Source organism: Rhinatrema bivittatum, chromosome 2 (assembly GCF_901001135.1).
Source record: "Rhinatrema bivittatum chromosome 2, aRhiBiv1.1, whole genome shotgun sequence".
In the NCBI taxonomy this organism is placed as follows: Eukaryota; Metazoa; Chordata; class Amphibia; order Gymnophiona; family Rhinatrematidae; genus Rhinatrema; species Rhinatrema bivittatum.
The window spans coordinates 365,477,835-365,499,512 of NC_042616.1; positions in this window are offsets into that span (position 1 = coordinate 365,477,835).

Genomic DNA, 21,678 nt, shown 5'->3' on the forward strand with positions numbered 1-21,678 from the left:
GATCTTCTTACTCTGGACTTCTCCTGAGGTGACCTCTTATTGGAAAATGTCTTCTGCTGGGAAAAAAAAATCAAGCTATTAGAGGAGGGATGGTACTAAATGTCTCCATAAATCAAAAAGAGGAAAACATTTTCAAAATCCAAAATCTTCCCCTGAGGTGATGATTTTCACTGCTTCTTCCCTGACAGTAGACTTTCCTTTCCCTGGGGTGTCCTTTATCCAGTAGCCAGGTTCTCATCTCAGATCAAGAAAATCCAAAAAAATCTCCAAAACTTCACTGAAAAGTCTCTTTACCAAAAAATGGAGACAGATTTTGACAAGCAAGGGGCGCACTGACAAGCACCCTCTCCTAAAATACCAAGTTAGGCCAGGAGGCCCTAACACAGAAGAAAAAGGAACAACTACTCACACTCCAAAAGCTAAACACAAATGACCACACTCACTATACTACTAGCCCCCCTGTGCACTAAGGAGCTATCATTGGCAGCAAGCTTCTAAGGGAGATGCTGTTAAGAAATATTTTTTCACACTAAGCTGAAAAACCCAGAGCAGTGATTTAGGGTCAGCCAGTGGAGAGCAGGGTGTTTCTACATATTGTCAAAATAGTTTATCTATACCAGTGTTTCTCAAGATAGTCATAGAGCACATCCTTGTCAGTCTGGTTTTCAGAATATCCATAATGAATATGCATGCATGTATGAAATTCTATCTCATGCATATTAATTGTGGAAACCAGAAAACCAGTCTGGCTCAGGCAGGACTTCCTAAGCCTGTCCTGGAGATCTCAGAGCCAGTTTAGTTCAGTTTTTTATATTGATATATCACCTTTCCAATAAAAAATCAAAGCAGTTTACAATCCTAAAAACAGATAAAAATATATATCAAAATTTTAAACAAAATAACAATATAAAATTACAAATTAACATAATAAAATCATAAACTAATAAATATAATAAAAGGAGAAAAAAATCCTTAATATTATCATAACGTAATCATAAATCATAAAAAGAGTGACCAAATATCAAGACAGCATTCTAAAAAAGGATACAATATTAAATCATCAAATAAAACAAAGTAATAATAAAACAAAAGAGCAGTTGGGGTATTGTCATAGGCAAAATTAATATGCATAAGATAAATTTGCATACACAGGGAGGATAACTTTCAAACAACTCCATGCAGCATCATATACAAATGTATATGGCTTCATATTTTTACCATATTATTTTGTAACCTGTGTATATCACATATGCTCCTAATAAAATATATATATATATTAACCCCGCATGCATGAATAGTAATTCATGCAATGCATTGAAAGCAAGTATTGAATGTGAATATTTGTTACCTATTTAAAAAAAATAGATACATGTGTATTTTATGTACAAATATAAAGTGTGATTTATTCGCATAATTCAGGATTTATGTAAGTAAACCAATATATTTTAAAACATTTGCGCATAAATGAAATCACCAGTTTTTCCAATTACTCCACCAGTTCTCCCATTTCTTCTCCAGTTCATTGAGACCTTCCTCATTCATCAACTTGAATTCTTCCCAGGTCACTCAGACCTCCCAATAGTATGTAAGAAGCAAATTTAATATAATTTACTCCAGATAATCAGCGAGTGTAAAATTATGCGAGTAAGTTGTAAAATCTATGTACGTGTCCTTTGAAATAGAAAGATATGCACACATATTTTGGTCATACCTTAGAACACCACTAAACTGACACCTTTTTACATATGCATATGTGCTCATGAAAGCAAAAATGCATGCATATGTTTGAACTTTATAAAACAGCATGCAAGTGAGTAGATGCTACTTATACACGTTTAACCCTATCCCCGGGTGCGGAATGTACTCTGATGGGGCTATAAAAGAAATGATTGGCGGTGCGAGACAGGCTCGCGCCTCCGAGCGTAACCAGGGTCGAGGTGTGCAGTGGCGGACGTGACGGGGGGAGGGGTGGGTGAAGTGCACAGGGTGGAGAAGTGGTTGAGGCAGCGAATGGAGGTGCAGCAATTCAAATCGCTGCGCAACCATTGGTGGGGGGTTCCTCTGCCTGCCAGGATGAGGCAAACGGTTTGCTAGACGGACCCGGAGGGCAGAGGAGAAAGGTGCGAGAGTTCAGCATAGCAGCAAAAATTGTAGTTAGGAATAAGGAATCAATTAGTTTAGTACAATACATACTTTGGATAGTCAGGAAGTCACATTTCTTCCGGGGCGCGCTGCTTCCTGTGATAACAGTAGTATGCAGAGGCGAGGTAAGGAGGCGAGGGTCCCAGCGCGGGCTGTTTCACGAGCAGTCCCGGAGGGCCCCCCCATGGGGCGGCGGCCCCCTCCTCACAGCGGCCTGAGGTAGAGGACCCTCTCCCATCCCCCCATCCTGCTTCCCCTGAGCAGGATCGACAGGAGATGTCCCTCCTATAAGGGGATAGCTTTTTAACTTCTCAGGCGTTTCCCTTCATACAAGGTGCCCCAGCCCCACCATCCCCCTTCATTCCATACCTCCACCTCATTGTCGGGGTAAGAGCGGGCCCAGCAGGGGATGAAACAAGGGCAAGGATCCTGCGGCGAGGCCTGATGGCATTAGTTGGCCTTTGAGCATGTCTGCAGCATTAAGTGCAGCGGTCTATAGTGGTGGCAAGGCCTTACGGAGAGGGCAGTTCCCCGCGGCGTGTTTTAGAAGACCCATAGGAAAAGGAGGAAAGGAGCTGAGGAGGCCTGCAAGAGGACCCAGGACAGTGAATGCAGGCATGAGTAGGCCGGCGAGCAGGAGAAGTGAAGGTGACAGGAGTAAAGAGAGAAGGAGGAGGGTGGATACGGCGGAAGAGGCAGCACCAGGAGGAGGCGGCACTGCTCCCAGTATGCAGGTGGGAATGCCCCCTCCTTTCCCATATGGGTACTGGGGATATTGGGGGTGGAGTGAGGAGAAGGGGTGTCCAATATAATATGGGGATTTATCTTTGGAAGATGGGGTTTCGTTTGTGATGAGGGTGGGTGAGGCTGGGGCAGGGGAGGGGGGACAAGCAGGCAGTTGGTAGGGAGGGAGCCAGGATCAGGGGATTAAGGAGGGTGGAAGTGTGGGGTGCTATCAGCAGAGAGGTGCTGTGGCTGGTATGTCTTTTCACAGGTAACGAGAGAGCAGCAGTTCCGGGGACTTCGCAGCAAGAAGCATGGAGGGAGAGGAGCATGGCAAGAGCAGACGACGCATGGGGACAGAGCGGCATTCCGACAGTGGATAGACCGGCGGAGGTGATGAGAGGGAGTTTACCAAGAGATCGAGCAGGTGAATTGGAGGACACAAGGATAAGTGAATGGAAAGGAAAAGAGCGGAGACAGTGGAAAAGAGTCAGGCATGAAACTTCAGATTTGGATTCTAGCTCGACATCGTCCTCGTCTACTTCCTCGAGCGAGAATGAGGGGAAGAGATATGCCAAGATTAGTCAGGGCCCAAGGCAGGATATGGGGCATCCAACTCTAGTGTCATTGTCAGAATTGTGGGAGGAGGTTCCCAGGAAGATTCAAAAGCGGATAAGGAAACGTAAGTACGTGAATATATTTAGACTGTTGGAAGGCAGAAGGGGTAGAGGAAAAGATAAGAAGAAAGGGAAGAAAAAGAGGAAAGAGGGGAAGCGAGGACCAAAAGTTGCCAAAAATAAATTAAATTGGGTACGTGGGTTTTTAAGATTGGCTAGCATAGTAAGGCACTTTGAGCCAGTGCAATAAGGGCCCATATTAGCTTATGCAGATAGCATATAGAAACATAGAAATGACAGCAGAAGAAGACCAAACGGCCCATCCAGTCTGACCAGCAAGCTTCACACTTTTTTTTTCTCATACTTATCTGTTTCTCTTGGCTCTTAGTAACCTTTTGGTTCTATTTCCCTTCCACCCCCACCATTAATGTAGAGAGCAGTGTTGGAGCTGCATCTAAGTGAAATATCTATCTTAATTAGTTAGGGGTAGTAACCGCCGCAATGAGCAAGCTATACCCATACTTATTTGTTTACCCAGACTATGTAATTCAGTCCTTGTTGGTTGTTGTCTGTATACAGATCCACTTTTCTTCATTCCCTCTGCCGTTGAAGCAGAGTTATGCTGGATATGCGTGAATTATCAGTCTTTCTCCTCTGCCATTGAAGCAGAGAGATTACGATGGTTGGGCCTGGCTCAACTATGACAAAAAGTTTAGAGACAAAATGGAGGGTAATAGACATATGGTGTGGGGGTACCCAGGATATTAATCTGTGGTTAACCCCGATGACGAATAAGGGAGCAGGAAGCGGGAGGTGTGCCGTAGGAGGGGGTGGTGGGCAACTCGGGGTGGCTAATCCAAGCGCTGGGAGTGGAGGGCAGAGTTCCTTTCAGGGTAACAGAAACAGTAAATTGGGAGAGGATAGCAAATCGGCAGGGGGGGAGAGCAGATATGTGTTGGCATTTTAATAAAGACATATGTCTGTTTCCCAAATGCAAGTTAGGCATGTTTGCAGCTCCTGAGGAGGACAACACCCAGCCTGCAAATGTCCTAAAGGGCAAGGAGGTGTTACATGAAAAGGAAATTAGTATGGGGTCAAGATTGACAAGCTGATTTTGCCAATTGTAGTATCGCAGTTGTGTAGGGAATTAAAGGGATATCCTGATAGGAGGGCAGCTGGGATTTTAGAGGTGGGTTTTAGAAAGGGCTTCAGAATACCTTACGAGGGACCTGGGGAAGGGGGGAAGGTATTAAATGTGAGGTCAGCAATCAGTAAGAGGGGTGAAAGAAAAACTGCGGGCGGAAACTTTGCTAGGGCGAGTAGCAGGGCCGCTCCACAAACCACCTTTAAAAAAAAATGCATCTTTCTCCATTAGCAATCATTCCCAAAGATGCCTGTTTGGTGCGTTATGCCTCATTTGACAAGGCATTGGATTTAGTCTTGAGCACAGGTAGAGGGGCGTTAATGGCAAAAGCTGATATTGAGTCGGCGTTTCGCTTGCTTCTGATACACCCGGAGAGTATGCCATTGTTAGGGTTTTCATTTGAAGGGCAGTATTATGTGGATCGGTGTTTAACAATGGGTTGCATGAGATTGTGTGCGTATTTCAAGGCTTTTAGTACACTTGTGCAGTGGGTCACAGAACAATGCATAAAGCGCCCCAGTATGATGCATTATTTGGATGATTTTTTATTTGTAGGTATGGGGCAGTCCCAGCAATGTCAGGAGCAGTTAATGGATTTCATGGAAGTGTCAAGAAAGCTGGGGGCACCAATTGCCCAGGACAAGACAGAAGGACCTTGTAATAGGTTAACCTTTTTGGGCATAGAAATTGACTCCGTAGACATGGTGTCGCGATTACCTGAGGACAAACTTCAAAAGTTGCAAGAGCTGGTGATGCTGGTCAAGAGGGCAAAGAAAGTTATGTTGAGGCAGATGCAGTCCTTGATAGGATCGCTTAATTTCGCTTGCAGGGTCATCCCGATGGGGAGGGCGTTTATTAGGCAGCTGTCGGCATCAACAGCGGGAGTGAGGGCTAGTAGGCACCATTTTATAAGGGTGACCAGGGGGATCAGTTCAGAATTGGGGATATGGGAGAATTGTTTGGAAACTTTTAACGAGGTGTGGATTATACCGGAGAAAGAGATTTTAAATTTTGATTTGGAATTGTTTTCTGATGCTACCAGTGCGTATGGCTTCAGAGTTTACTTTCAAGGGCAGTGGTGTGCGGAGCCATGGCCCACAACATGGGTGGAAGAGAGCATTATGCGGAATATCACGTTCCTTGAATTATTACCCATAGTGGTGGCATTGGATATATGGAGAGTGCAACTCAGCAACAGACGGGTGGCTTTTTGGTGCGACAATATGGGGGTCGTACAAGTAATTAATAGGTTATCGGCAAAATGTTTAAGGGTAGCGGCAATGTTGAGAGAGTTAGTTGGTTTATGCTTAAAAACAAATGTTACAATTAGAGCAAAACACGTCCCGGGGTACAGAATGTCATTGCAGATGCTCTCTCTCTCTTCAAGTTGCAGGTCTTTCGGGAGCTGGCGCCACAAGCAAATACAACTGGGGAGCACTGTCCGGAACACCTTTGGAGGCTTGGACGGCAGCAGAATGGAGACTAATTCAGCAGTTGGTTGCTCCGGCAACCTGGACAGCTTATGTAGTGGGTTGCAGTGTAGTGGTCCATTTTTTACAAGGGCAGGGATGGAGAGGGGGACCCGTAAAGGAGTGTCTGGTGGTGCATTTTATAGCTTGGGCAAAGGAGCAGGGATATTCCAGATTCTCTGTTAAATCCAAGCTAGCAGGATTTGCCTTTTTCAAAAGTTGAAGGGTTGGGGAAATCCGGTTGCTAGTTTCGTAGTGAAGCGAATGTTGGGAGGCTGGCAGCAGGAGAACGCAGGAGTGCAGGATAAAAGGAATCCCATAAGGTATACGGAATTGATTGACATAGCGGAACGTTTGGTGACGGTATGTTGGTGTTGTAAAATTACCTTTTGTGGGGTTGGGATTGGGGCAGCGAGATCATCGGCTTCGCTGGTTTGCACGTCAGCTGTGTGATTTCTTGCGACTGACGTCAGGAGCACACATGCACATGCATGCCTGACGTCAGGTTGCACACATGCGCATCGAGATGGGGAGTTCATCGCAGCGTGCGTGTGCGTGTAAAATGACAGTGTTTGGAAGCGATGGGAAAGCGCGTGCTGGGATGAGGGGAGCCTCGTGGGAATCACTAGGGGCTTGAGCTGGTTCCAATTTCAACAGTGAAGGTATGTCACGGATTCCTTGTATAACTGCTGTACTGAAGAGAAGCGTTCAGGTTGCCTTGGCAACCATCAGCAACTGTGAACACAACTCCTCAGCTTGTCTCTGCATTTTGATCTAGTATTTTGCCTTTTACCTTGTATGTTATATACTTATAGGCCGATACAGTACAGTGCGCTCCAGTGGAGCGCACTGTTAACCGGCATTTGGACACGCGTTTTCAACGTGTTTTCAACACACTAGCTTTACCCCTTATTCAGCCAAGACGCACATTTTACTTTAAGAAATTAGCGCCTACCCAAAGGTAGGCGTTAATTTCTGCTGGCGCCGGGGAAGTGCACAGAAAAGCAGTAAAAACTGCTTTTTTGTGCACCCTCCGACTTAATATCATGGCGATATTGTCGGAGGTCCCAAAAGTTAAAAAAGTTAAAAATTAAAAAAAAAAAGTAAAATGGGCCCGCGGCTCGCGGGTTGAAAACCGGATGCTCAATTTTGCCGGCGTCGGTTTCCGAACCCGTGGCTGTCAGCGGGTTTGAGAACCGACTCTGGCAAAATTGAGCATCGGCTGTCAAACTCGCTGACAGCCGTCGCTCCTGTCCCAAAAGAGGCGCTAGGGATGCGCTGGTGTCCCTAGCGCCTCTTTTTACCGCGGGCCCTAATTTAAATAAATTAACTTACTGAATCATGCGCACAGGAGAGTGGCCTGTGCGCGCGCCGGGATTTTTACTGTATCGGCAATTTTTACTGTATCGGCACATGTGTTAGTTGCCAAGTATTTTTTCCTTGTTCCTGATGTTCTTGTTATGAAAATATCTTGATCTACACTGGTTTTTATGAATAAATATTTTTTAAGAAACATTGCTGTGCTCGATTCGACTTCTCAGCTGAAAGTCAGTTGCTTTGAAAAACTGATCTTAGATCCATTTATAGACTTTATAAAATCTAAAGTCAAACAAGAGTCCACAAATTAAATAGATAACATTATAACAGTATAACAGTTTGCCAAGGCCATGGACTCAGTGGATCTCTCTGGCCTCCAGGCCATACCGGGACTGCCCAATGGTTGCAGCAGCAGCAACACTGTTTAGATGTTTTGACCGCTACTATGTCACAGGGGCTGACCAATGGCACCAGTAGCCCCTGTGACATAGAAGGGCAAAGGCTATCGGCACCATTTTGATTACTGGCAGCCAACGGTCTGAGGGCAGGAGGTCACTCCCAGACCCCCGCTGGACCACCAGGGATTTTTGGCAAGTCTTGGGAGACCCTCCTGACCCCCACAAGACTTGCCAGAAGTCCAGCGGGGGTCCTGGAGCGACCTCCTGCACTTGGACCGTCGGTTGCCTGTAATCAAAATGGCGCCGATAGCCTTTGCCCTTACTATGTCAGAGGGGCTACCGGTGCCATTGGTCAGCCCCTGTCACATGGTAGGCAATCAAAATGGCGCCGATAGCCTTTGCCCTTACTATGTCACAGGGGCTACAGGTTCCATTGGTCAGCCCCTGTCACATGGCTGGCACCATCTTGTGCTCCTACCTTGTGACAGGGGCTGACCAATGGCACCGGTAGCCCCTCTGACATAGTAAGGGCAAAGGCTATCGGCGCCATTTTGATTACTGGCAGCCGAAGGTCCAAGTGGAGGAGGTCACTCCCGGACCCCTGCTGGACTTTTGGCAAGTCTTGTGGGGGTCAGGAGGGTCCCCCAAGACTTGCAAAAAGTCCCTGGTGGTTGAGCAGGGGTCCGGGAGTGGCCTCCTACACTCGGACCGATGGCTGCCAGTAATCAAAATGGCGCCGATAGCCTTTGCCCTTACTATGTCACAGAGGCTACTGGTGCCATTGGTCAGCCCCTGTCACATGGTAGGAGCATAATATGGCGCCGATGGCCACAGGACAGGGGCTGACCAATGGCACCGGTAGCCCCTGTGACATAGTAGGTCAAAGGCTATCGGCGCTATTTTGATCAAGGCGGGCCAGACAGCCCAACGGCACAGAGGGAGAAATTCCTCGCGGGACCCCGCTGGACCACTAGGGATGTTAGTAAGTCTTGGGGAGGGATCAGGATGGTGGGGAGGGGGGGGGGTTGTATTTTATGTATTTTAATGCTTGGGGTGGGGGTTTTTTTAGCTTCGTTTTCCCGCATCGTTTTTTGGGCCTGTTTCATTTTTCCCCGTTTAGTTTTTGTTCGTTTTTCCAAAAAACTAACCAAGGAAAAACAAACTTTACGCCGAAGCGCCTGACTCAAAAAACGACCTGGTAGAAAAAAACAAAGCTCATCTCTAACAGTTACAACAGTCGGAGGTTCCACATTCACCACCACTACGGGTTTCATCTATTCATGGCACTCCTTTGCCAGGCAGCATTTCCTCTACCACTGCTCCTGTGATACTATGCACTGGAATTCTTCACAAGGAGAAAATTTCTTTTTATATGTTGGACAAATCCATTCATTCCATATTTTTGGGCCTACCCTGGCTTCAGAAGCACTCGCCACTCATTGATTGGAGGTCTTTACAAATCACTTCCTGGAGTACACCCTGCTTTTTGAGTTGCTTGTCAAATCTGCCATGGTCTTGTGTACCTTTGGCATTGCCGCCTCAGTACATAGAGTATGCAGATGTTTTTTCCAAAGAAAAGGTGGAACTTTTACCTGATCATCGGATTTTTGACTGTGCCATAGATTTACTATCTGGTGCTATACCGCCTCGAGGAAGAGTTTACCCATTGTCTTTACCTGAAACTCGGGTAATGTCTCAATACATCCAATAAAATCTGGAAAAGGGATTTATTCGGCCATCTACATCTCCAGCTGGAGCTGGATTTTTCTTTGTTGCTAAGAAAGACGGATCCCTTAGACCCTGTATTGATTATCGGGGTCTCAATTCCATCACCTGCAGAGATCAATATCCTTTTCCTCTCATTCCTGAGCTATTGGACCGTTTACAAGGAGCAAGGGTATTTACTAAATTAGATCTTCGAGGAGCATATAACTTAATATGAATAAAACCAGGCGATGAATGGAAAACCGCATTTAATACTCGAGATGGGCATTACGAGTATTTAGTCATGCCTTTTGGATTTTGTAATGCACCAGCGATTTTCCAAAAGCTGATGAATGAGATTTTTCGAGACATGCTCCATTTTTCAGTAATTGTTTACCTTGATGAAGTTCTTATATTCTCAAAAGATATCCATACCCATCGATAACAAGTACGTTTGGTATTGCAATGGCTTCGCGAGAATCGCTTATTTGCCAAATTGGAAAAATGTGTATTTGAACAACCCTCCGGAGCAGCCCCAAGAAAATCCAAGGGCCGGAATGAGAGTCAGGACGGAGGACCAAGACGTAACTTGGCTTCAAACAGGAAACAGAACCAATGCAGGACTTGGCTTCAGGCAAGGATGACCCTCTGGAGACTTGAGCTGTGGATGAGAAGACAGGCAATGTACCGTGAGCATGCCAGGAAAGGGTGGCATTGAGGAACCAGGGGTTCTATCTTGACCTTGTAATACCTGTTTTCAAGGAAAGATTTGAACCAGTTGAACGCTGATCCTGTGATGCCGATGTCGTCAAGACGATGTAGGAAGCACGAGTGATTCACGGTGTCAAACGCTGAGGAGAGATCCAGAAGTGCGAGCAGGCAAGGTTGACCTTTTTCCAGATTAAAGAGAATCATGTCTGATAGTGATGCTAATAGCGATTCGGTGTTCCGGGTCTTGCGGAAACCGAATTGGTTTGTGGTAAGGATATTGTTTTCGTCTAAGAATTCTGAAAGTTGTCTGTTTACAATTTTCTCCATAATTTTGGCAATCATTGGGAGATTTGCTATGGGTCTGAAGTTGGCTGGGTCTGCGGTGGAAAGGTTGGGTTTTTTGAGGAGAGGCTTGAGCATTGCCAACTTGAGTTGGTTAGGGACATGGCCTTTAGCGAGCGAGCAGTTAATGATGTCTGCAACGGGTTTAGCAATGATATTGGGGATGGAGCTCAGCAGATTGGAGGGAATGTGATCTAAAGGATGGGACGATGGTTTTATCTTCTTAAGGATGTTCTCTATTTCTAAAGTGGAGGTTGGCTCGAAAGTATTGAGAGCCGCTGGGGTTGTGTTATGTTGTTGGAGGGTTGGGTGCGTTGATTGGGGACTGGAGGTGATTGAGTCATTCGGGTGCGGCGATGGTCCCTTGAGGGGGGCGACGAGTGAGGTGATTTTTTGTCAAAGAAGACTGCCAGTTCGTTGGCTTTGTTGAAAGCTTGTTCATCTAGTATGATGGGTGTAGAGGGTTTAGTGAGGGCTGATACATAAGAGAACAGAGCTCTTGAGTCGAAGATGAAATGGTGTATCTTTTTGGAAAATAATTCTTTCTTGGTTTTGTTAATGTCGTTTCTATATGAGTTTAGGCATGATTTATAGGAGAGTAGGGTTGTTGTAGATGGGCTTTTCCACCATTTGTGTTCCTTACCTCTGAGTTCCTGTTTGCGCGACTTCAGCTCAGGGGTGAACCAAGGTTTCCTGTTGTCTTTGTCTGGATTGAGAGATTTTGTCGTCATGGGGCATGCTTGATCTGCTACCTTGTTGGTGATGTTGATCCATGATGTTGTGGCAGAGTTGGCGTCCGATAGGTCCAGATGCACTAGTTCCGTGGTAAGATGTGAGCTGAGCAGATCTCCGGTGCAAGGTTTCCTGACGGATATGGTTATTGAGTTTGTTGTTTGTGGAGGGTGCTCCTTGATCTCAAGCACAGCTGAAATGATTCGGTGTTTCAGGTACAATGGTGATCAGGGAGATTCAGGCAGGGCCTCATGAAAACAGGGTCTGGGTGGGCAGTTAGGGCTGTAGGAGGTATCCCTTGTTATGATAAGGGGTGGTCTAGATGGCTTCGATCCTTTTCGTTTTCTTATTATTATTTTTTACCACTACCATAGTATGGGGGGGGGGGGGGGGGGAAGCTGGAGTCACTGACCACAGGAAAAAAATTAGATGAGGCAGGACTCTGAAGTGAGTGGAAAGCCTTGTGGGAGGTTCCCACTCTGAAAAAAGTTGATGTGGGATGGGGGCTGGTGTTGGTTGCAGTAACTTGACAGGCCTGGAGCTACTAGAGATGTGTATCGTGTGATCGATCATCTTAACGATCGATTTCGGCTGGGGGGGGGAGGGAATTGAATCGTCGCGGTTTTGTTTTTTTAAATATCTTGTAAATTGTAAATCGGGGAGGACAGGAAAACCGGCACACTAAAACATCCCTAAAACCCACCCCGACCCTTTAAAATAAATCCCCCACCCTCCCGAACCCCCCCCCCCCAATGTCTTAAATTACCTGGGGTCCAGTGGAGGGTCCCGTTGTGATCTTCCACTCTCGGGCCACGGGTGCGTTGATAGAAAAATGGCGCCGGCGCTACCTTTGCCCTGTCATATGACAGGGCAAAATGGCGCCGGCCATATTGCCGTACGGCAAAATGGCGCCGGCCGTACGGCAACACGATTCGAGTGCAGGAGGTCGTTCCCGGACCCCCGCTGGACTTTTGGCAAGTCTTGTGGGGGTCAGGAGGCCCCCCCAAGCTGGCCAAAAGTCCCTGGGGGTCCAGCGGGGGTCCGGGAGCGATCTCCTACGCTCGTGACGTCGGGGGATAGGAACCAAAATGGCGCCGGCGCCATTTTTCTATCAACGCACCCGTGGCCCGAGAGTGGAAGATCACAACGGGACCCCCCCACTGGACCCCAGGAAATTTAAGACATTTGGGGGGGGAGGTTCGGGAGGGGGGGGATTTATTTTAAAGGGTCAGGGTGGGTTTTAGGGATGTTTTTGTGTGCTGGTTTTCCCGCCCTCCCCCTTCCCCTCCCCCTTCCCCCGATTTACGATTTTTGACGATAAATTGGGGGAATTCCTATTAAATATCGACTCTAATGATTTTTGATGATTTAAAATATATTGGACGATATTTTAAATCGTCAAAAAACGATTCACATCCCTAGGAGCTACTGCAACCAACACCAGCTATGTGATTGGCCTGGCTGGTCCACTGGAGCATACCAATCTGGCCTTGAATCCTAGGACCAAATGGAGCAAAGGACTGATGGAGCCTGCCTATTCCTGCCAGGTCGATTCAGGACTCAACAATGCCTCTGCAAGATAATTGGTCTTGGGGGGGTGTCCCATTGGAAAATTCAGAATGTACAACATACAAGCAGACATTGCTGCTATGAAAGGAGTTGTAAAATCACCCTCCTTATATACTCTGATTTAGGGATACAGATAAATATGCAGAAACAAAAACTAATTCTATTTGAGTCCCATCTGTACCCTTGATAGGAGTTCCTAACATCTGAGCTGGTTTGTTTTTCTCTTTATTACCCCAAACCAATTTTCCTTTCTGTCTAGTAACCCAGTGGGAATTTATTTGAGCTTGGTGTCCTCCCATTTTGCTCATACACCCTGGGTCTTTAGCTTTGCTAGGAGTTTGTAGCTAGAATTTGAATTGGTCAAGTTATGCATGAAATACATCTATAATCTGAAATGCTGAAACATTGTTATGAAATGTCAGGAAGACAGGTCTGGAAATCATGAAAGAGGGGCAAATTTGCCAACTCAATCAGATAAGGAGCTGTTGGGATGGGGAGGAGTCCACAATCTCTGGTGAGAGAGCAAATCATTAGTTTCCCCTGCCCCCACCCAGAATCGAAAGGTGAGGATATGGACACAGTTCCATTGGAAGAGATGGAAAAGCCTTCAACACCTGCCAATTCCAAACCCAACAAGAGGCCTGGAGTGCAGTTCAGGGATGGAGACTTCAAAATTAACTTGACAGGGCATTATTTAGAATTAAGTGAGGTGCAGTGCTGTGTCACTTTTAAGGAACATACAAAGATACATAGAATTTGTGAAAAGTGGTCCATGACTGGCAAGAGCTGATAAACAAGAACTACAAAGGAAGTGTTGCTCCTTGTTGTGGCTATAACTGTTTTGTGATTAAAAAGAAACTGAAACCAAAATCCTTACTTCAGCTGCTGCAAATTCATTCCCTATATATGTTTGTCTGTTTATTATTTTATGCATCCTATAAGATGAGTAAAACAAAAAGGAAACTCAAAACTGATTGTGCAGCGACAGATGAATACATGAAGACTGGACTACTTGGGCCTGTTGGGCATGCTAGCATCTTTGGCAGATCAGGTTTCTGAAACATTATTAAGCTCCAGTGCTCCCACTTCCTATGGCAACTTGATACCAGGCTGGACTGGACTCTCTTAGCAGTGACAGATAAAGTGTCGTATTGGAGTGGATAGTGGTAATTGAGATATTTATTTATTTATTTATTATTTTTATATACCGACATTCATCTCAATTGAGATATCACACCGGTTTACATTCAGGTACTGTAAGTATTTCTCTATCCCCAGAGGGCTTACAATCTAAGTTTTTTGTACCTATCTGGCAAGAGATCTGATGGTGGAGTAGGAGGTGATGTTCTGGATATTTGATGGGCATGAAGATTGTATGGTGACTTGCCTGCTTGATGGGAAAATTGTAGACCTCACAGGTCACCTAGCTAGGATTTTAGAGCGTGCTGGGGAGGAGCCAGATGCTGTGGTACATGTGGGATCCAACAACATAGGAAGGTGCAGGAGGGAGGTTCTGGAAGGCAATTCTAAGATTTTAAGTAGGAAGAAAAAATCCAGAACCTCTAGGGTTATAATTGCAGAAATGATTCTAGTTCCACACACAGGACTATGGACATCAAGCAGGCTGATGTCCATAGTCTCAATGCATGGATGAAAAGATGGTGTTAGGAGGAGGGTTTTAGATTTATTAAGAACTGGGGAAGATTTTGGGAAGAGGGAGCCTCTTCCAATGGGATGGGCTCTACCTTAACCAGGGTGGAATCTGGCTGCTGACACTAACAATGTATAAAGGAGATAGAGCAGATTTTAAACTAAATCATTTATTTATTTATTTATTTAATATATATTTCTATACCGGACTTCATGAATAGAAATTCACATCAGGCCGGTTTACATGGAACTTGGGGGAAAAAACAAAAACAAGTGTAACCAAGAACAAGAAAGCTGAATCAAGCAAAGTTACATAAAACAGGGGCATTGAACTTGGGGGCTAGAGTAGCCAGGAAGAAAGGTAGGGGCGGAAATAAGCAACAAATAAATAATAAATAACTGGTTATGAGACTGGTAATTATCTCCTTCCTTAGGCTGAGTTCGAAGTGGCATTTTGACTAGGGGAAGGCTTGGAGGAAAAGCCACGTCTTCAGTTGTCTTCGAAAGGTATGAAGGCAAGGTTCCAGTCTTAGGTCGGTCGGAAGTCTGTTCCAGAGGACCGGGCCTGCTGTGGAAAAGGAACGTTCTTTGGTGGTTTTTAGACGGGTGTATTTTGAAGGTGGGACTTGAAGGGTCCCTTTATAAGCTTCTCTGATGGGTCTTTCGGACGAGTGGTGTTTGAGAGGGTTCTGAAGGTCTAGTGTGAGCTGTTGGTGAATAGATTTGTGGATTATCGTGAGAGCTTTATATAGAATTCTATATTTTATTGGCAGCCAATGCAGGTTTTGAAGGATGGGGGTAATGTGAGCACGGCGGCTGGTGTTGGTTAGGATTCTCGCTGCTGCATTCTGGAGCATTTGTATAGGTTTTGTGGCTGAAATGGGGAGCCCCAGGAGTAAGGCATTGCAGTAGTCTGTTTTTGAAAATAACGTTGCTTGAAGGATGGTTCTGAAGTCCTGAAAGTGGAAAAGGGGTTTGATTCTTTTTAAAACTTGAAGCTTATAGAAACAGTCCTTGGTGATATTATTAATTGATTTCTTTAGATTTAGATGATTGTCTAGTATAATTCCTAAATCTCTGGTTTGAGAGGTCTGTGGGTCCAGAGCTGTAATGTCGGTGTTGGTCGAGTGTTCAGGGGAGATAAGAAGGATTTCCGTCTTGGATGCGTTTAGAACCAGGTTAAGGCTAGAGAGGAGGCTTTTTATGGACTTCAGGCAATTTTCCCAGTAGTCGAGCGTTTTTGGCAGAGAATCTTTTATGGGGATCAATATCTGCACATCATCTGGACTTCTGGTACTCTTGCAAACAAGCCATCAACAACTTGCTCACTAGCCTTAATCTGATTCTTAATCAAAGAAAAACAGAATACCTCCTTATCTCCCAAGACGGAACCTACACACATCCCAGTACCATCCTGTCTACTCAATTAACAATGTCCACACAAGTCAGAAATTTAGGGGTTATCCTTGATAATCAAATGAATTACAGATCTCTCATAAATAATATCGTAAAGGATGGATTCTTCAAATTACAAGTTTTGAAAAGGATGAAACCTCTCCTCCATTTCCAAGATTTCCGTTTAGTGCTACAAGCACTCATTCTCACGAAAATTGATTATTGCAACTCACTTCTACTAGGCCTCCCGGCTAACGCTATAAAACCTCTACAGATGCTGCAAAACGCAGCAGCAAGGATCTTAACCAAGTCCAACAAAAGAGACCACATATCACCCATTCTGAAAAGCCTACACTGGCTTCCCATTAAATTCAGAATTCTTTTTAAAGTGCTCTCAATAACCCACAAGGCACTACACAACTTGGCACCACTCGAGCTCAAAATCCCTCTCCAATTCCACACATCCACCAGACCAGTAAGACAAGCCTATAAAAACAACCTGCACATACCACCGATGAAGTCAGCATTAAGCAAAAGAGCCTTCTCCACAGCGGGCCCCAAAATCTGGAAGACTCTCCCACCAGAACTCAGATCAGTGCAATGCTTATCTACTTTTAAAAAAAGACTCAAGACTTGGTTATTCAACCAAGCGTTCCCATAACCCCGCGGAACTTCCCTGCCAATGTTCCTCTCGGTGGTAACCCACCTGAGAGCTATTCAGATCATCTATAGAATACACGTAAACTTTGGCAGTCGAGGATCATAACCTAGTCTTATAATTAGCACTGTTTATCTAACCTACATTAGGCACTGTATCTTTACTCATGCCTACATTAGGCAATGTATCTTTTTACTAGTTAACCCCATATATACCTATCCAAGTTATATCTACCTGTTCATTGTAAGACATTTACTTGTAAATGTGATTGTTCTGTTATAATGTAAACCGAGTTGATCAGTAATTCTGTTATTGGAAAGTCGGTATATAAAAATGCTAAATAAATAAATAATAAATAAGTAAATCATCTGCATAGAGGTAATGTGTTAGTTTTAGGTTTGTGAGTAGATGGCAGAGGGGCAGTAAGTAGATATTGAAGAGGGTAGGGGATAGAGAAGAGCCTTGTGGGACGCCTAGCGTTGCTTTATAAGTTGGTGATTCTCTGTTGTTGACTCTAACCTTGTAGCTTCTGTTTTTGAGGAAAGAGTTGAACCATCTGAGGGCGAGTCCAGCGATTCCAATGTCAGATAAGTGGTTTAGAAGAATGGCATGGTTTACCGTATCGAAAGCCGCTGAGATATCTAGGAGGACCAGTAGGTATGAAAGCCCTTTGTCAAGACCCAGGAGGATGTGGTCTGATAGGGAGATGAGGAGGGTTTCTGTGCTGGAGGATTTCCGGAAACCGTACTGTGAGGGGTATAGTATTTTATGTTCCTCGAGGTAGTCAGAGAGTTGTGTGTTCACAATTTTCTCTGTGAGCTTTGCTAGAAACGGAAGGTTGGATATAGGTCTGTAATTGGAGAGTTCTTTTGTATCCAAGTTATGTTTCTTCAAGAGGGGTTTGAGAGATGCAGATTTTAGCTCATCTGGATAGTTTCCTTGAGTTAGGGAACAGTTTATGAAGTTAGTCAGTGCTCTGGAGATGGTGCTGGGGATGAGGAGCAGAAGTTTAGTAGGGATGTGGTCCGTCGGATGGCTGGATGGTTTCATTTTTTTAAGGGTTGATTCTATCTCCAAAGTGGTAGTAGGTTCGAAGGAGTCGAAGGTGGCTCTGGGATGATGGGTGGGATTGGAGTCTAGAGCTGGGTTCATTGGGTTGGTAGGAAGGAGTGCCAGTGTGTTTGTGATTTTATCTTGGAAGAAGCGTGCTAGTTCATTGGCTTTTGATTGAGCCTGTTCATCTGGGATAGTAGGGGCAGAAGGTTTTGTGAGTTGGGATACGAAGGAAAACAGGGCCCTGGCATCGTATTGTATGTCGTGGATTCTGCTAGCATAGAATTTTTTTTTTGTCTGTAGAATAGAGATCTTGTAGAAATGCAGGGTACGTTTGTAATCAGATAGAGTTGTGGTGTTGGGGTTATTATGCCATAAGCCTTCTTTGTGTCTGAGGTCTAGCTTCATCAGTTTCAGTTCTGGGGAGAACCAAGGTTGTTTCTTTTTTTGTGACCAATTGATGGTTTTCGACATTTTAGGTCAGAGTTTGTTGGCTATTGATTCCGTGATGTTGCTCCAAGAGAGAAGGGCCGCGTTGGGGTTGGAGATATCCATATTAGGTAGATCTTTAGTTAGATGTTCGCTAAGAGTGTCGGAGGGGCATGCTTTCCGGAAGTGGATGGTAGATTGAGGTTGAGATTCAATATGATTTACTTTGGTGGAGAGAGTAGTTGATATCAGGGAGTGGTCTGACCAAGGTACAGGGGTGCAGTCTGGAGAATTATAGTACGACAGGTTAGAATTAATGAATATGAGATCAAGCGTGTGACCTGCTTTGTGGGTTGGTTTATTTATGATTTGTTCAAAACCCATGGCTCTGAGAGTTGAGAGTAAGGATTCAACATTGGTAGAGAGAGGTGAGGCATCTACATGAAGATTGAAATCCCCCAATATCATAGCTGGAGAGTCTGTGTTGATGTATTTGGCGATAGTTTCTATGAGAAGGGAGGCTTCGGTGTCGAGTATACCTGGTGGAGCGTAAACCAAAAAAATTTGGATATGTTTTGACTTGAAGAGACCTAATTCCAGTTTTTTTGTGGGGGTCTTGACTGGCTGTTGTGTGAGATGGAATTCTTTCTTGGCGGCTAGTAGAAGCCCTCCTCCTTTTTTTTTGAGTCTTGGTATTGAGAAGAAGTCGTAGAGGTGTATCAGTAGTTGGTTTATCAGGGGAGTGTCAGAGCTTTTTAACCAGGTTTCTGTGATGGCACAGATGTCTGGTTTGGAGTCTGGAAAGCTTAAGAAGCATGTGGTTCAGAAAGTGATATCATTTAAGGATATTGGTAGAACAGGGAAGTTAGAATATCCTTATAAAAAGGTTGAGGTAAAGTCTGAAGTATCCCAGCTGAAATAAAGCAATGAGCAGACAAATATAAAGTATTCCAAAATATCTGTATCAACTATCAACTGCTAATAATCAGGTTGAGAACTAGAGGTCACTTCACTCATTGCTCCCTTGTTCAGATCATTTACAAAAATGTTAAACCGCAATGAGTGAAGTGATCAAATTTGCAGATTATACAAAATTATTCAAAGTTGTTAAACATGAACAGACTGTGAGGAACTCCAGAAGGACCTTGCAAGTCTGGGGTTCTGAGCATTGAAACAGCAGATAAAATTTAATGTGGACAAATACAAAGTGATGCACATAAGAAAAGAAATCCAAATGTAGGTACTCAATACTGGGTTCTGTAATTGGAGTCCCTACCCAAGAAAAGGATCTTGGAGTCACAGTGTGGACAATACTTTCAAATCCTGAGCTCAGTGGTCAAAACAGTAAATAGAATGGTAGGAATGATCCAGAAAGGAATAGAGAATAAAGTGGAGAATAACCATAGTGTCTCTGTATGAAATCATGGTGAGACCACACCTTGAGAATTGTGTGTAATTCTGGTTGACCCATCTCAAAATATGATTCAGTGAAACTACAGAGAAGTGCAATGAAATTTATAAAGGGGGTGGAACAGCTCTCTTACAAGGGGCCTGATTTACTAAGGCTTTGCTCCTATTCTGTAGCTATGGGAAAAAAGCTTAGTAAATGAGTACCAAAGAGAGGGAGATGGTAAACCGGTAGGATATCTTCAGCTTGGAGAAGAGCTGACTAAGAGGAGATATGATAGAAGGTTTATAAAAACATGAGTGGTCTGGAATATTTTAACAAGGGACATCTATTACTCTTTCAAACTGTACAAAGAGTAGGGGACACTTCATAAAACTAACAGGTAGCAGATTAAAAACAAATCAGATAAAGTACTTTTTCCCTCAATGCACAATCAAGCTGTTGCTGGAGGTCATGGTAAGTGCACCTAACAGAGCTGGGTTTAACAGGGGACTGGACAAGTTTCTGGAGGCAAAGTCCTTAAAAAGACAACTCAGAAGATGTTAGGATGCAATCATGAAAATAACACAGCACCTCAATTGCACCTCAACAGCCCGGGATGCTCATTTGACTAATTCGGTCATTCTTTCTGTTGCCCCTGGGTTCAGTCACTTTTGGTTTGTATATTGCTGACAACTTCTAGAAAGGAGAGCCCCCAATGTCATTACAATTATAAAATCTGTCATGTAAACCCAGGGATTTAAGGGGAAGGCGAGTGGAAGGAAAAGAACAACATGGCCACTTTCTCCTGAAACAGGGAGAAATGGTTAATTCTGTAAAAGCAGAAATTCTGAGCCTTTACAGAATTAGGTTTCTTTCAGGAAAGGTTGGGGGGGATTGAGTGTGGGAAAAGGAAGTTGAAACCTTCAACAATCTTACACTGCCAGTGTCTGTATTACTATTAGGCATTCAATGGCATAACAATCTTTTTATAGGGATTGCTGAACAGGTGGAATAAAAAATGCAGGAAAATGATTTCTCAAAGAAAATGCATCCCTAGTCACTTAAGGAAACAATACAGAAAGACCAGAGATATTTGCCCTGTATATCTTTTATGTTTAGCTTTAGCTTTGCTAGAAAAACATTATTCCCTTATGTCTATAAATCTTGATAATGGCCTCTTGTTGAAGTCAGTTTCTATGTACAGTAGGGCACACTATATGAAAAATTTGTCTATTTTAAAAATATATTGTGAGGTTGAAAGAGACCTGAAGAAATAAAAATAGTTCTGGAAGTACGCCTTTAGCACACAAAAAGAAAGTCATAATGAAGAAAAAGTGAGGGAGCAAAAAGAACAAAATGACTAGAATAGAAATTATTGTCAGGGTACATTTCCTATATAGTACTCCACAGCTAATGCTTGCATTTCTTCTCACAACTAGATTATTGCAGTGCTGTATATTTTGGTCTTAAGGCTGTCTGTCAACTTCAGTTGGCTCAAAATTCAGCTGCATGACTTCTGATTGGCACTCAGGAGAGAGAAAGAATTACTCCTGTCCTCAAGAAGCTCCATTGGTTGCCCTTTTCTTCACGTCCAGTTTATTACTGACTCTAACATTTAAGTCCATTCATAGACTGGGCCCAAAGTAATTAAATGAAAAACTAAAACCATATATTCCTATAAGGTCATTTAGGTCATCTCAGGAAGAGTTGCTGCAGATTCCTTACCCTAAAAAGATATGCTTAATGGAGAAAAGACATCATTCTTTTCCATTTCCTGCTCTATACTTTGGATAAAATTTCCAAGAAATATGTACAAGTTATCTGATTTATTGAGATTTAGATGTGCTATTTAATTGTGGCTTTCTCATAAGAACATGCCATACTGGGTCAGACCAAGGGTCCATCAAGCCCAGCATCCTGTTTCCAACAGTGGCCAATCCAGGCTATAAGAACCTGGCAAGTACCCAAAAACTAAGTCTATTCTATGTTACCATTGCTAATGGCAGTGGCTATTCTCTAAGTGAACTTTAAAGCTTGACTAGTACCTGATTTACTACTCCCTATACCAGGTGGAGGTTTGAAGCACTACTCTAGAGGCTGCACCCTAGTAAAGGGAATTGCTTACCTGGGAGTTGAACCCAGGACCTCTCGCACCCAAAGCGAGAATCATACCCCTAGACCAATGAGCCACTGCTTTTGATTTTGCATCTTAATATGTTCATTAAAAGCCTAGTT